At 59.3% G+C, this 15,872-nt stretch overlaps 1 protein-coding gene across 1 annotated transcript in view; it reads left to right on the top strand.

Annotated features, from left to right (window-relative positions):
• Positions 1-1,518: 1,518 nt before the first annotated feature.
• The window catches only part of stk11ip (serine/threonine kinase 11 interacting protein), a 141,062-nt gene continuing 126,708 nt past the window's right edge, over positions 1,519-15,872 (top strand). The window contains exon 1 of the mRNA XM_085984238.1: positions 1,519-1,608. The gene's annotated coding sequence lies outside the window, so the exon portion shown is untranslated. The remainder of the gene's footprint in view (positions 1,609-15,872) is intronic.

Here is a 15,872-nt window from a genome sequence, read left to right as displayed (position 1 = left end):
TCTACTGGGTCTTTCGGATGAGACGTTAAACCGAGGCCCCGACTGCCCTCTTGAGTGGATGCAAAAGATCCCATGGCACTATTTCAATGAAGAGCAGGGGAGTTCTCCCCGGTGTCATAGAATGGTTACAGCACAGAGGGAGGCCATTCGGCCCGTCAAGCCCGTGCCGGCTCTCTGCAAGAGCACCTCAGCTAGTCCCACTCCCCCGCCCTTCCCCCGTTGCCCTGCAATTTTTTTTCCCTTCAGGTACTTATCCAATTCCCTTTTGAAAGCCACGATTGAGTCTGCCTCCACCACCCTATCATGCAGTGCATTCCAGATCCTAACCACTCACTGCGTAAAAAAGTTTTCCCTCATGTCGCCTTTGGTGCCCTGGGGCCAATATGTATCCCTCAACCAACATCGCTAAAAAGCAGATGATCTGGTCATTATCACATTGCTGTTCGTGGGAGCTCGCTGCACGCAAATTGGCCGCGGGGCGTTTCCGGCATTGCGACTTCCAAACAAGAAAAGTACTTCCTTGGCTGTGAAGCGCTTTGGGTGGGCGAAAGGCGCTGTGGAAATGCAAGATCTTTCTATTTTTTTTTAGGTGGGTGCTGATGATACTAACAATCTCTGGCCAATATTTGTCCCTAAACCAACATCAGCTGCTTGTGGAACAACAACAGAAAATGCTGGAAAAACTCAGCAGGCCAGGCAACATCCGTGAAGAGAAAATAGAGTCAACGTTTCGGGTCAAAACCCTTTGTCAAGACTGAAGAAGCACAGGAAATGAAATAGATTAAAAGGCCAGTATGGGGGCTGGGAGAGAACAAAAGAGAAGTGAAGAGACATTAAGAAGTATTCAAAACGAGACGAGATGGCGATAGGACTAGTGGAGAGACAAACGACGGCTCCAGATTAGGTGTGAAATGCGCTGGCAGAATGGAAGACAGGTGCTATGTGGGAGAGAAAAAAAAAGTGGGGGGGGAAAGGGCCAAAACAAAGGTGTGGATAAAAAAATAAGTAAAAATGTAATGGGGGCCGAGGGCCGAGGTTATGATCTGAAATTGTTGAACTCGATATTGAGTCCGGAAGGCTGTAAAGTGCCTCCTTACAAGTACAAAACAAAAAGTACTTCCTTGGCTGTGAAACGCTTTGGGTGGGTGAAAGGCGCTGTAGAAATGCAAGTTCTTTCTATTTTTTTTTAGGTGGGTGCTGATGATAATAACAATCCCTGGCCAACATTTGTCCCTGAACCCACATCAGCTGCTTTGTGGCGTGTGCTGGGGTCCGCCGGGCCGGGAGGGGGTGGCGCTGTAGGGGGAGGCTGTGAGCCAGCGGGCCAGCGAGGGAGGCGCACTCGGCGCTGGCTGAGGTGTTTATAAGAAATGTAGTTTTAAAAAATATTGGGACGCGCTTTTTCACTTCTGACTACGCGGCAGCGAACGTCCGACCGCCGGAGGTTTGTGTTTTAAACAAAAGGGGGGAAACAATTAAAAAAAAATCGAGCATGACGTAAGCGCGCCGGCACGACGTGGGGTCGTGACCTCCAGCTGGATGTTTAGGGAAGCGGCGCCAGGTGATGGAGGAGGAGGCGGCAGGAGAGTGGGATAGGGCCCGGAGCAGGTAACTGGGGCTTTAGAACATTGTATACAGGGCCCGGAGCAGGTAACTGTGCCCCAGAACATTGTATACAGGGCCCGGAGCAGGTAACTGGGGCTTTAGAACATTGTATACAGGGCCTGGCGCAGGTAACTGGGGCTTTAGAACATTGTATACAGGGCCCGGAGCAGGTAACTGTGCCCCAGAACATTGTATACAGGGCCCGGAGCAGGTAACTGGGGCTTTAGAACATTGTATACAGGGCCTGGCGCAGGTAACTGGGGCTTTAGAACATTGTGTACAGGGCCCGGAGCAGGTAACTGTGCCCCAGAACATTGTATACAGGGCCCGGAGCAGGTAACTGTGCCCCAGAACATTGTATACAGGGCCCGGAGCAGGTAACTGTGCTCCTGGACATTGTATACAGGGCTCGGAGCAGGTAACTGGGGCTTTAGAACATTGTATACAGGGCTTGGAGCAGGTAACTGGGGCTCTAGAACATTGTATACAGGGCCTGGAGCAGGTAACTGTGCTCCAGAACATTGTATACAGGGCCCGGAGCAGGTAACTGTGCTCCAGAACATTGTATACAGGGCCCGGAGCAGGTAACTGTGCCCCAGAACATTGTATACAGGGCCTGGAGCAGGTAACTGGAGCAGGTAACTGTGCCCCAGAACATTGTATACAGGGCCCGGAGCAGGTAACTGGGGCTCTAGAACATTGTATACAGGGCCTGGAGCAGGTAACTGTGCTCCTGAACATTGTATACAGAGCCTGGAGCAGGCAACTGGGGCTTTAGAACATTGTATACTGGGCCCGGAGCAGGTAACTGGGGCTTTAGAACATTGTATACAGGGCCCGGAGCAGGTAACTGGGGCTTTAGAACATTGTATACAGGGCCCAGAGCAGATAACTGGGGCTTTAGAACATTGTATACAGGGCCCGGAGCAGGTAACTGTGCTCCAGAACATTGTATACAGGGCCCGGAGCAAGTAACTGTGCCCCAGAACATTGTATACAGGGCCCGGAGCAGGTAACTGTGCTCCAGAACATTGTATACAGGGCCCGGAGCAGGTAACTGGGGCTTTAGAACATTGTATACAGGGCCCGGAGCAGGTAACTGGGGCTTTAAAACATTGTATACAGGGCCCAGAGCAGGTAACTGTGCTCCTGAACATTGTTTACAGGGCCCAGAGCAGGTAACTGGGGCTTTCGAACATGTATACAGGGCCGGAGCAGGTAACTGTGCTCCTGAACATTGTATACAGGGCCCGGAGCAGGTAACTGTGCTCCTGAACATTGTATACAGGGCCCGGAGCAGGTAACTGGGCTCCAGAACATTGTATACAGGGCCGAGAGCTGGTAACTGGGCTCCTGAACGTTGTATACAGGGCCCGGAGCAGGTAACAGTGCTCCTGGACATTGTATACAGGGCCCGGAGCAGGTAACTGGGGCTTTAGAACATTGTATACAGGGCCCGGAGCAGGTAACAGTGCTCCTGAACATTGTATACAGGGCCCGGAGCAGGTAACTGACTCTAGAACATTGTATACAGGGCCCGGAGCAGGTAACTGTGCTCCTGAGCATTGTACAGGTAGACTATCCTTTATCTGCACTTCCGAAAACCTCTTAAAAACCGAAAGTTTTTTCGTGGAGCGTAAGTCGTGCGCACGACATGAGACGAGTGGCGCCAAACATGACGGGAGTGGTCTGGGAGCTCTGCCTTTCCCTGTGAGCAGGGCAGAGGGTCACAGAGTTCCCTCCTGGGTAGGAGATTGCAGGCTGAGCCGGGCAGTGTGAAGGAGGTACCGGGAGAGTGAACCCAACAATACAGCGGCCTGTCCGATAGCTGCAGCGGCCCGTCCGATAGTCTTTTCTTCCCCCCCCCACCCCCAACCTGATTTGCGGGCCAGCTTAGTGCAGGAGTCAGCCGATATCCGGCTTTCCCACAACTGGCGGCGGCAGTCGAGCCCCAGAAACCCGCTAAGTCAAGGAATTCAGATACGGAGCAGGGGGAGCCGGAAACCTCGATCTAACGGCAGAAATCAGCAGCCGTTTTGTTAGGTTTTTTTTCTTCCCCTAGCATTTTTTTAAACAGTCAGGCTGTGGAAAGAGTCTCTGTAGCTTAGCAACAGCTTCAGAGACGCTTCCAAGGCTGGGCCCGAGTGTTTACAAGCTGTTGCTAAGCAACAGTGTTTGTTGTCAGATACGGAGATGAAAACCTATTGAAATCCGAAAAATTCCGAAAACCGAAACACAGCTGGTCCCAAGGTTTTCGGATAAAGGATAGTCTACCTGTATATAGGGCCCGGAGCAGGTAACTGTGCCCCAGAACATTGTATACAGGGCCCGGAGCAGGTAACTGTGCTCCTGAACATTGTATACAGGGCCCGGTGCAAGGAACTGTGACTCTCGAACATTGTATACAGGGCCCGGAGCAAGGAACTGTGACTCTAGAACATTGTATACAGGGCCCGGAGCAGGTAACTGGGCCCCAGAACATTGTATACAGGGCCCGGAGCAGGTAACTGTGCCCCAGAACATTGTATACAGGGCCCGGAGCAGGTAACTGTGCTCCAGAACATTGTATACAGGGCCCAGAGCAGGTAACTGTGCTCCAGAACATTGTATACAGGGCTCGGAGCAGGTAACACTGCTCCAGAACATTGTATACAGGGCCCGGAGCAGGTAACACTGCTCCAGAACATTGTATACAGGGCCCGGAGCAGGTAACTGTGCTCCAGAACATTGTATACAGGGCCCGGAGCAGGTTACTGTACCCCTGAACATTGTATACAGGGCCCGGAGCAGGTAACTGTGCTCCAGAACATTGTATACAGGGCCTGGAGCAGGTAACATGCCAGAACATTGTATACAGGGCCCGGAGCAGGTAACTGTGCTCTAGAACATTGTATACAGGGCCCGGAGCAGGTAACTGTGCTCTAGAACATTGTATACAGGGCCCGGAGCAGGTAACTGTGCTCTAGAACATTGTATACAGGGCCCGGAGCAGGTAACTGTGCTCTAGAACATTGTATACAGGGCCCGGAGCAGTTAACTGTGCTCCAGAACATTGTATACAGGGCTCGGAGCAGGTAACTGTGCTCCAGAACATTGTATACAGGGCCTGGAGCAGGTAACTGTGCCCCAGAACATTGTATACAGGGCCCGGAGCAGGTAACTGTGCTCCAGAACATTGTATACAGGGCTCGGAGCAGGTAACTGTGCTCCAGAACATTGTATACAGGGCCTGGAGCAGGTAACTGTGCCCCAGAACATTGTATACAGGGCCTGGAGCAGGTAACTGTGCTCCAGAACATTGTATACAGGGCCCGGAGCAGGTAACTGTGCTCCTGAACATTGTATACAGGGCCCGGAGCAGGTAACTGTGCTCTAGAACATTGTATACAGGGCCCGGAGCAGGTAACTGCGGCTCTAGAACATTGTATACAGGGCCCGGAGCAGGTAACTGGGGGCTCTAGAACATTGTATACAGGGCCCGGAGCAGGTAACTGGGGCTTTAGAACATTGTATACAGGGCCCGGAGCAGGTAACTGGGGCTCTAGAACATTGTATACAGGGCCCGGAGCAGGTAACTGTGCTCTAGAACATTGTATACAGGGCCCGGAGCAGGTAACTGTGCTCCAGAACATTGTATCCAGGGCCCGGAGCAGGTAACTGTGCTCCAGAACATTGTATACAGGGCCTGGAGCAGGTAACTGTGCCCCAGAACATGGTATACAGGGCCCGGAGCAGGTAACTGTGCTCCAGAACATTGTATACAGGGCCCGGAGCAGGTAACTGTGCTCCAGAACATTGTATACAGGGCCCGGAGCAGGTGGCTGGGGTGGGTTAGTGGTTGCAACAATCTGCAGCGATGTGGAAATTCATCTTGTGGTGAAGGGGATTGCTCTTAATAGAGAGGTTAATAACCAGGGGCATAGATTTAAAGTAATTGGTCGAAGGTTTGGACGGGAGTTGAGAACTTTTTTCACCCAGAGAATGGTGGTTGTCTGCAACTCACTGTCTGAAAGGGTGGCAGAGGCAGAAACCGTCATTGCATTTTAAAAAGTGCTTGGATAGGCACTTGAAGTGCCGCAACCTACAAGGCTCAAAAGTGGGATTAGGTGGATAGCTCTTTTTCAACCGGCATGGACCAAATGGCCTGCTGTGCCGTATATATCTGATTAAAACCTTTATCTAGGCTAATGAGGACTGCCATTAATCATAGACGTGGTAGTCATAGGATCCCCAGGGATTGGGAAGGCCCCTATACATACAGGGGCGCAGGGCCTGGGACAGACCATCTCCAGCAACAGGGAATTTCATTAAATATTGTGCACAGGGGCAAGGCAGCCACAGGAGGCTGGCGTTCCAGCGGGGCTTACACCTGACAGCAGATACATCAGCCTTGGGTGTGGTTTGAAGATGGGGATTGTCTGTGATTTGATTAATTTCAAAGGGGAATTGGATGTAACTTGGGAAAGGAAACATTTGCAGGGCTGTGGGGAAAGAGCAGCGGGGAGTGGGACTAATTGGAGAGCTCTTTCAAAGAGCCGGCGCAGGCACGATGGGCCGAATGGCCTCCTCCTGTGCTGTATGGTGATTCTAATTCTGTATTGATCAAGGATTGGGTTTGAGTCGATGGCACAGTTTGCCGTATTACTGTTTGATTTTTATTGCTTCTGCGCTGCACTGCTTGTGTTAAAGAAAGAGAGTATTGTGACATAAGAAATGCGTCATCGGATCTGTCCCCTAGGGGAAACTCTGCTGCCCGCATCCTAACTGGTACCAAGTCCCGTTCACCCACCGTCCCCTGTGCTCGCTGACCTACGTTGACTCCCAGTCCTGCAATGCCTCGATTTTTAAAATTTCGTATCTTTGTGTTCAAATCCCTCCATGGCCATGTCCCTCCCTATCTCTGTAACCTCCTCCAGCCGTACAACCCCCCGAGATCTCTGGCCTCTTGAGCATCCCCGATTTTCATCGCTCCACCATTGGCGGCCGTGCCTTCAGCTGCCTGGGCCCTGAGCTCTGGAATTCCCTCCCTAAACCTCTCTGCCTCTCTACCCTCTCTCCTCTTTAAGCACCTCCTTACAACCTGCTTCTCTGACCAAGTTTTTAGTCACCTGCTCTCAATTCCCCTGATGTGGCTCGGTGTCACGTGTTGTTTGATAATCGCTCCTGTGAAGCGCCTTGGGACATTTACTAGGTTTAAAGGCGCTATAGAAACAGGCTGTTGTTGTAGGGTGTGTGCTGGCCAGCCATGGGGTTGTGCTAAACTGTGTGAGCTATGAAGGTGGTGCAGGCAACTAACAAAATGTTTGTTGTTGGCAGTTCTGGAATGAATCTATATTTCACGTGACTCATCTGTAATCTTCCTATGTGCGACCCAGATCAGATGACTGACCATTGTTGAATGTGGGGCGCAGTCTCGTGGTAAATGTGCTGTGGTGAGGTACTGAGCCCTGCAGACAAGGTTACTGGGTTCAAATCCGTGTCATTAATAATTGCAGCAGTTGGCTTCAGTGCCCTGGTACAGGGAGGGCAGAATGTCAGTCAGAGCAGCTGCTCCTGATCGCTGTCCACTTAGTTAGTCTTGTATAGTATTTACAGCTCAGAAACAGGCCATTCGGCCCAACTGGTCCGTGCCGGTGTTTATGCCCCACACCAGCCTCCTCACCCCTCTTCATCCCGCCCCTCTTCCTCTCGCCCTCCCGCCCCTCTTCCCCTCGCCCTCCCGGCCCCTCTTCCCCTCGCCCTCCCGGCCCCTCTTCCCCTCGCCCTCCCGGCCCCTCTTCCCCTCGCCCTCCCGGCCCCTCTTCCCCTCGCCCTCCCGGCCCCTCTTCCCCTCGCCCTCCCGGCCCCTCTTCCCCTCGCCCTCCCGGCCCCTCTTCCCCTCGCCCTCCCGGCCCCTCTTCCCCTCGCCCTCCCGGCCCCTCTTCCCCTCGCCCTCCCGGCCCCTCTTCCCCTCGCCCTCCCGGCCCCTCTTCCCCTCGCCCTCCCGGCCCCTCTTCCCCTCGCCCTCCCGGCCCCTCTTCCCCCTCGCCCTCCCGGCCCCTCTTCCCCTCGCCCTCCCGGCCCCTCTTCCCCTCGCCCTCCCGGCCCCTCTTCCCCTCGCCCTCCCGGCCCCTCTTCCCCTCGCCCTCCCGGCCCCTCTTCCCCTCGCCCTCCCGGCCCCTCTTCCCCTCGCCCTCCCGGCCCCTCTTCCCCTCGCCCTCCCGGCCCCTCTTCCCCTCGCCCTCCCGGCCCCTCTTCCCCTCGCCCTCCCGGCCCCTCTTCCCCTCGCCCTCCCGGCCCCTCTTCCCCTCGCCCTCCCGGCCCCTCTTCCCCTCGCCCTCCCGGCCCCTCTTCCCCTCGCCCTCCCGGCCCCTCTTCCCCTCGCCCTCCCGGCCCCTCTTCCCCTCGCCCTCCCGGCCCCTCTTCCCCTCGCCCTCCCGGCCCCTCTTCCCCTCGCCCTCCCGGCCCCTCTTCCCCTCGCCCTCCCGGCCCCTCTTCCCCTCGCCCTCCCGGCCCCTCTTCCCCTCGCCCTCCCGGCCCCTCTTCCCCTCGCCCTCCCGGCCCCTCTTCCCCTCGCCCTCCCGGCCCCTCTTCCCCTCGCCCTCCCGGCCCCTCTTCCCCTCGCCCTCCCGGCCCCTCTTCCCCTCGCCCTCCCGGCCCCTCTTCCCCTCGCCCTCCCGGCCCCTCTTCCCCTCGCCCTCCCGGCCCCTCTTCCCCTCGCCCTCCCGGCCCCTCTTCCCCTCGCCCTCCCGGCCCCTCTTCCCCTCGCCCTCCCGGCCCCTCTTCCCCTCGCCCTCCCGGCCCCTCTTCCCCTCGCCCTCCCGGCCCCTCTTCCCCTCGCCCTCCCGGCCCCTCTTCCCCTCGCCCTCCCGGCCCCTCTTCCCCTCGCCCTCCCGGCCCCTCTTCCCCTCGCCCTCCCGGCCCCTCTTCCCCTCGCCCTCCCGGCCCCTCTTCCCCTCGCCCTCCCGGCCCCTCTTCCCCTCGCCCTCCCGGCCCCTCTTCCCCTCGCCCTCCCGGCCCCTCTTCCCCTCGCCCTCCCGGCCCCTCTTCCCCTCGCCCTCCCGGCCCCTCTTCCCCTCGCCCTCCCGGCCCCTCTTCCCCTCGCCCTCCCGGCCCCTCTTCCCCTCGCCCTCCCGGCCCCTCTTCCCCTCGCCCTCCCGGCCCCTCTTCCCCTCGCCCTCCCGGCCCCTCTTCCCCTCGCCCTCCCGGCCCCTCTTCCCCTCGCCCTCCCGGCCCCTCTTCCCCTCGCCCTCCCGGCCCCTCTTCCCCTCGCCCTCCCGGCCCCTCTTCCCCTCGCCCTCCCGGCCCCTCTTCCCCTCGCCCTCCCGGCCCCTCTTCCCCTCGCCCTCCCGGCCCCTCTTCCCCTCGCCCTCCCGGCCCCTCTTCCCCTCGCCCTCCCGGCCCCTCTTCCCCTCGCCCTCCCGGCCCCTCTTCCCCTCGCCCTCCCGGCCCCTCTTCCCCTCGCCCTCCCGGCCCCTCTTCCCCTCGCCCTCCCGGCCCCTCTTCCCCTCGCCCTCCCGGCCCCTCTTCCCCTCGCCCTCCCGGCCCCTCTTCCCCTCGCCCTCCCGGCCCCTCTTCCCCTCGCCCTCCCGGCCCCTCTTCCCCTCGCCCTCCCGGCCCCTCTTCCCCTCGCCCTCCCGGCCCCTCTTCCCCTCGCCCTCCCGGCCCCTCTTCCCCTCGCCCTCCCGGCCCCTCTTCCCCTCGCCCTCCCGGCCCCTCTTCCCCTCGCCCTCCCGGCCCCTCTTCCCCTCGCCCTCCCGGCCCCTCTTCCCCTCGCCCTCCCGGCCCCTCTTCCCCTCGCCCTCCCGGCCCCTCTTCCCCTCGCCCTCCCGGCCCCTCTTCCCCTCGCCCTCCCGGCCCCTCTTCCCCTCGCCCTCCCGGCCCCTCTTCCCCTCGCCCTCCCGGCCCCTCTTCCCCTCGCCCTCCCGGCCCCTCTTCCCCTCGCCCTCCCGGCCCCTCTTCCCCTCGCCCTCCCGGCCCCTCTTCCCCTCGCCCTCCCGGCCCCTCTTCCCCTCGCCCTCCCGGCCCCTCTTCCCCTCGCCCTCCCGGCCCCTCTTCCCCTCGCCCTCCCGGCCCCTCTTCCCCTCGCCCTCCCGGCCCCTCTTCCCCTCGCCCTCCCGGCCCCTCTTCCCCTCGCCCTCCCGGCCCCTCTTCCCCTCGCCCTCCCGGCCCCTCTTCCCCTCGCCCTCCCGGCCCCTCTTCCCCTCGCCCTCCCGGCCCCTCTTCCCCTCGCCCTCCCGGCCCCTCTTCCCCTCGCCCTCCCGGCCCCTCTTCCCCTCGCCCTCCCGGCCCCTCTTCCCCTCGCCCTCCCGGCCCCTCTTCCCCTCGCCCTCCCGGCCCCTCTTCCCCTCGCCCTCCCGGCCCCTCTTCCCCTCGCCCTCCCGGCCCCTCTTCCCCTCGCCCTCCCGGCCCCTCTTCCCCTCGCCCTCCCGGCCCCTCTTCCCCTCGCCCTCCCGGCCCCTCTTCCCCTCGCCCTCCCGGCCCCTCTTCCCCTCGCCCTCCCGGCCCCTCTTCCCCTCGCCCTCCCGGCCCCTCTTCCCCTCGCCCTCCCGGCCCCTCTTCCCCTCGCCCTCCCGGCCCCTCTTCCCCTCGCCCTCCCGGCCCCTCTTCCCCTCGCCCTCCCGGCCCCTCTTCCCCTCGCCCTCCCGGCCCCTCTTCCCCTCGCCCTCCCGGCCCCTCTTCCCCTCGCCCTCCCGGCCCCTCTTCCCCTCGCCCTCCCGGCCCCTCTTCCCCTCGCCCTCCCGGCCCCTCTTCCCCTCGCCCTCCCGGCCCCTCTTCCCCTCGCCCTCCCGGCCCCTCTTCCCCTCGCCCTCCCGGCCCCTCTTCCCCTCGCCCTCCCGGCCCCTCTTCCCCTCGCCCTCCCGGCCCCTCTTCCCCTCGCCCTCCCGGCCCCTCTTCCCCTCGCCCTCCCGGCCCCTCTTCCCCTCGCCCTCCCGGCCCCTCTTCCCCTCGCCCTCCCGGCCCCTCTTCCCCTCGCCCTCCCGGCCCCTCTTCCCCTCGCCCTCCCGGCCCCTCTTCCCCTCGCCCTCCCGGCCCCTCTTCCCCTCGCCCTCCCGGCCCCTCTTCCCCTCGCCCTCCCGGCCCCTCTTCCCCTCGCCCTCCCGGCCCCTCTTCCCCTCGCCCTCCCGGCCCCTCTTCCCCTCGCCCTCCCGGCCCCTCTTCCCCTCGCCCTCCCGGCCCCTCTTCCCCTCGCCCTCCCGGCCCCTCTTCCCCTCGCCCTCCCGGCCCCTCTTCCCCTCGCCCTCCCGGCCCCTCTTCCCCTCGCCCTCCCGGCCCCTCTTCCCCTCGCCCTCCCGGCCCCTCTTCCCCTCGCCCTCCCGGCCCCTCTTCCCCTCGCCCTCCCGGCCCCTCTTCCCCTCGCCCTCCCGGCCCCTCTTCCCCTCGCCCTCCCGGCCCCTCTTCCCCTCGCCCTCCCGGCCCCTCTTCCCCTCGCCCTCCCGGCCCCTCTTCCCCTCGCCCTCCCGGCCCCTCTTCCCCTCGCCCTCCCGGCCCCTCTTCCCCTCGCCCTCCCGGCCCCTCTTCCCCTCGCCCTCCCGGCCCCTCTTCCCCTCGCCCTCCCGGCCCCTCTTCCCCTCGCCCTCCCGGCCCCTCTTCCCCTCGCCCTCCCGGCCCCTCTTCCCCTCGCCCTCCCGGCCCCTCTTCCCCTCGCCCTCCCGGCCCCTCTTCCCCTCGCCCTCCCGGCCCCTCTTCCCCTCGCCCTCCCGGCCCCTCTTCCCCTCGCCCTCCCGGCCCCTCTTCCCCTCGCCCTCCCGGCCCCTCTTCCCCTCGCCCTCCCGGCCCCTCTTCCCCTCGCCCTCCCGGCCCCTCTTCCCCTCGCCCTCCCGGCCCCTCTTCCCCTCGCCCTCCCGGCCCCTCTTCCCCTCGCCCTCCCGGCCCCTCTTCCCCTCGCCCTCCCGGCCCCTCTTCCCCTCGCCCTCCCGGCCCCTCTTCCCCTCGCCCTCCCGGCCCCTCTTCCCCTCGCCCTCCCGGCCCCTCTTCCCCTCGCCCTCCCGGCCCCTCTTCCCCTCGCCCTCCCGGCCCCTCTTCCCCTCGCCCTCCCGGCCCCTCTTCCCCTCGCCCTCCCGGCCCCTCTTCCCCTCGCCCTCCCGGCCCCTCTTCCCCTCGCCCTCCCGGCCCCTCTTCCCCTCGCCCTCCCGGCCCCTCTTCCCCTCGCCCTCCCGGCCCCTCTTCCCCCCGCCCCCTCCTCCCCCCGGCCCCCCCTCCCCTCCCCCCCCCCCCCGGCCCCGCCCCTCCCCCCCGGCCGCTCCCCCCCCGGCCCCTCCTCCCCCCCGGCCGCGCCCTCCCGGCCCCCCGTCCCCTCGCCCTCCCTGCTCCAGCTTCCCCCTAAATGCATCTACACTATTCACCTCAACCACTCCCTGTGGTAGCGAGTCCCACATTCTCACCACCCTCTGGGTAAAGAAGTTTCTCCTGAATTCCCTATTGGATTTATTTATGGCCCCGATCTCCCCCACAAGTGGAAGCATCTTCTCTATGTCTACCCAATCGAACCCTTTCATCATTTTAAAGATCTCGATCAGGTCTCCCCTCAGTCTTCTCTCTTTTTTTCTTGAGAGAAGAGCCCCAGCCTGTTCAATCTTTCCTGATAGCTAGAACCCCTCAGTTCTGGTATTCTAGTAAAAGCATTTTTGTGCCTCTGTACCCGTTATATAATAGAGACCAAAACTGTACGCAGTACTCCAAGTGTGATCTATCCAAGGTTCGATACAAGCTTAACATAACTTCCCTGCTTTTCAATTCTATCCCTCTAGAAACAAACCCCAGTGCTTTTTTTTAAATGACCTTATTAACCTGCGTCAGTACTTTTAGTGACTTGCCCAAATGTGTGTGTGTGTGTGTGTATCTCTTCATACATCTGATGAAGGGTTTCGACCTGAAACGTTGACTCTATTTCTCTCTCCACGGATGTTGCCTGGCCTGCTGAGTTTTTCCAGCATTTTCTGTTATTTGGGTTTAGTTGTGATGCCTTCAGTGGTCAAATAGTCCATCAAGATCGCTGCCTGTAATCATGTGAAGGTTGGCCACTTGGGCAAGACAGTAGAAGGTGGCTGGTATCTGCGGGAGGGCACCCAACAAGAATCAGCGTCTTTGGGAGAGGAGGGGACAAACGGGCTTGAGAAAATAGGTTGTAACTGTGCTGCCTTGAACGATTCCTTTCCCCTCAAGTCCTGCTTCTTAGGCAGTCCCTCGGAACCGAGGATGACTTGCTTCCACATTAAAAATGAGTTCTCAGGTGACTGATGAGTCCAATGCGGGACCTACAGTCTCTGTCACAGGTGGGGCAGACGGTGGTTGAAGGGGCGGGTGGGTGGGGTGCTTGGGTTGACGTGCGCTCCTTGCGCTTGGCTTCCACTTGCTCCTGGCGAAGAGACTCGAGGTGTTCGGGGCCTTCCCGGATGCTTTTCCTCCACTTTGTGCGGCCTTGGGCCAGGGATTCCCAGGTGTCGGTGGGGATGTTGCACTTTTTCAAGGAGGCTTTGAGGGTGTCCTTGAAGCATTTCCTCTGCCCACCTGGGGCTCTTGCCGTGCCGGAGCTCCGAGTAGAGCGCTTGTTTTGGGAGTCTCGTATCGGGCATGCGGACAATGTGACCCGTCCATCGGAGCTGATCGAGCGTGGTCAAAGCTTCGATGCTGGGGATGTTGGCCTGAGCAAGAACACTGACATTGGTGTGCCTATCCTGCCAATGGATTTGCAGGATCTTGCGGAGGCATGTTGGTGGTATCTCTCTGTGTCCACCTCTCCCCATTTAAATGCATTGACCTGACTTTAGATGTTATAGAAACATAGAAGATAGGAGCAGGAGTAGGCCATTCGGCCCCTCGAGCCTGCTCTGCCATTCAATGAGTTCATGGCTGATCATCCAAACTCAGTACCCTGTCCCTGCCTTCTCCCCATATTCATTGATCCCTTTAGCCTTAAGAAATATATCTAACTCCTTCTTGAATATATTTAATGAATTGGCCTCAACTGCCTTCTGTGGTAGAGAATTCCACAGGTTCACCACTCTCTGGGTGAAGAAATTCCTCCTCATCTCTGTCCTAAATGGCTTACCCCTTATCTTTAGACTGTGACCCCTGGTTCTGGACTCCTCCGCCATCGGGAACATCCTTCCTGTGTCTAGTCCTGTTAGAATTTTATAAGTTTCAATGAGATCCCCTCTCATTCTTCTAAACTCCAGCGAGTACAAGCACAATCGACCCAACCTCTCTTCATACGTCATTCCTGCCATCCCAGGTATCCGTCTGGTGAATCTTCGCTGCACTCTCTCCATGGCAAGAACATCCTTCCTCAGATAAGGCGACCAAAACTGCACACACTACTCAAGGTGTGGTCTCACCAAGGCCCTGTACAACTGCAGCAAGACATCCTTGTTCCTGTACTCGAATCCTCTCGCTACGAAGGCCAACATACCATTTGCCTTATCACCCAACACGGTACTGGCTGTAGGATTGCTGTAGGAAGGAAGGAACTTGCCATTGTATAGCGCCTTTTCACTGCCAATGTGAAGCTGTGGAACAGCGCAGGTGTTTGTGCAACTGTCCCATTTGTGAATGGGGAAGTGCCTGGGACCAGCAGGAAACCACGTGCCAGACTTGTGTGTAGATTCAGAGGAACTAGAAGCCTGAAACTGGGTAGAAGAGCTATAAACGGGGCAGTCTCGAGGGTATAACTCACTGCTAGCAGCTGTGCGCAGAACTGCTGTTTCTTGGCTCTCGTGTATCATCTGTATTGTCAAGTAACTGGATTCATTTTATTTGGATAATTTTGCTTGCCTCCCTTCTGGAAGGTGCTGACTGTTGAATGTGTTTGGTCCCTTCACCCTCTGGTACCTCACCCAAGTGGCTATTCTTCAGAGTTTTTATAAATTCAATAGCTTGTGTTTGTATGGTGCCTTTAACACAGTAAAACTTCCCAACGTGCTTCTCGGGAGCGTTGTCATTGACACCGAGCCACACTGCGATATTGGGACACGTGACCAAAAGCTTGGTCAGAGGTAGGTTTTAAGGAGCGTCTTAAAGGAGGGGAGAGAGGCGGAGAGGTTCAGGAAGGGAATTCCAGAATTTAGGGCCCGGGCAGCTGAAGGCACGGCCGCCAATGGTGGAGCGATGGAAATCAGGGATGCGCAGGAGGCCAGAATTGGAGGACTGCAGAGATCGCTGAGGCTTGTAAGGCTGGAGGAGGTTACACACATCTCAAAGGGTTGTAAGGCTGGAGGAGGCCACGGTGAATGTTCGGCTGTTTGGCTACAGGAAGCATCACATCCAAACCCAATCCCGTTCTTGCCACCGGAGTCATTGGGTAGTGATGAGTGAGGGGAATCCTGGCTGACGGCACCTCCCTAGCCCAGATATGCTGAGGCTACTTGCCGTCTGATCTCTGGAACACTACTTTTTCAGAAGATCAGCCATAACCTAGGATGAAAGGCCTGAAAGAAAGACTTGCATTTATATATCGCCTTTCGCGACCACCAGACGTCTCAAAGTGCTTTACAGCCAATGAAGTACTTTTTGAAGTGTAGGCGCTGTTGTAATGTAGGAAACGCGGCAGCCAATTTGTGCACAGCAAGGTCCCACAAATAGCAATGTGATAATGACCAGATAATCTGTTTTTAGTGATGTTGGTTGAGGGATAAATAGTGGCCCCAGGACACCGGGGAGAACTCCCCTGCTCTTCTTCGAAATAGTGGCCGTGGGATCTTTTACGTCCACCCGAGAGGGCAGACGGGGCCCCGGTCGAAAGACGGCACCTCCGACAGTGCAGCACTCCCTCAGCATTGCACTGGGAGTGTCAGCCTGGATTTTGTGCTCAAGTCTCTGGAGTGGGACTCGAACCCACAACCTTCTGACTCGGAGGCCAGAGAGCGCTGCCCACTGAGCCACAGCTGAGACGGCCAATTGAATGGCGGAACCGGCTCAAGGATCTGAATGGCCTAACTCCTGTTCCTGTGTTCCCAGCTAACTGAACGCAGACTGTGGAAGGAACGTGGTTCCCTGTGCTCCGCGTGGCTCTGCACCATGACGGGCAGCACCCTTTGCTGAGCCATCGGGAGAGGCTTTATTTGAGCGGACTCGGTCCTGTGGGGGATCTGGTTGCTTCTCTCTGTTAAATAAAAGCGTGTTGCAGCCTGTGAATGGTTAACGAGACCCAGTTTGGCCTGGTTTAAAGGTTAACGTTCGCTCTGTTTGTGCAGCCAGTTGGCAGACGATGGGACTGTACACCCCACCCCAGCCCCAAGCCTAAAGTAGGGTGAGATTAATCTGCCGGGGACTACTCTTTGCTAAAGTGT

This window comes from Somniosus microcephalus, chromosome 4 (genome assembly GCF_052327205.1).
Source record: "Somniosus microcephalus isolate GS21.2 chromosome 4, FLI_Smic_1.0, whole genome shotgun sequence".
Taxonomy (NCBI): Eukaryota; Metazoa; Chordata; class Chondrichthyes; order Squaliformes; family Somniosidae; genus Somniosus; species Somniosus microcephalus.
This window is presented reverse-complemented; position numbering and strand designations above follow the sequence as displayed.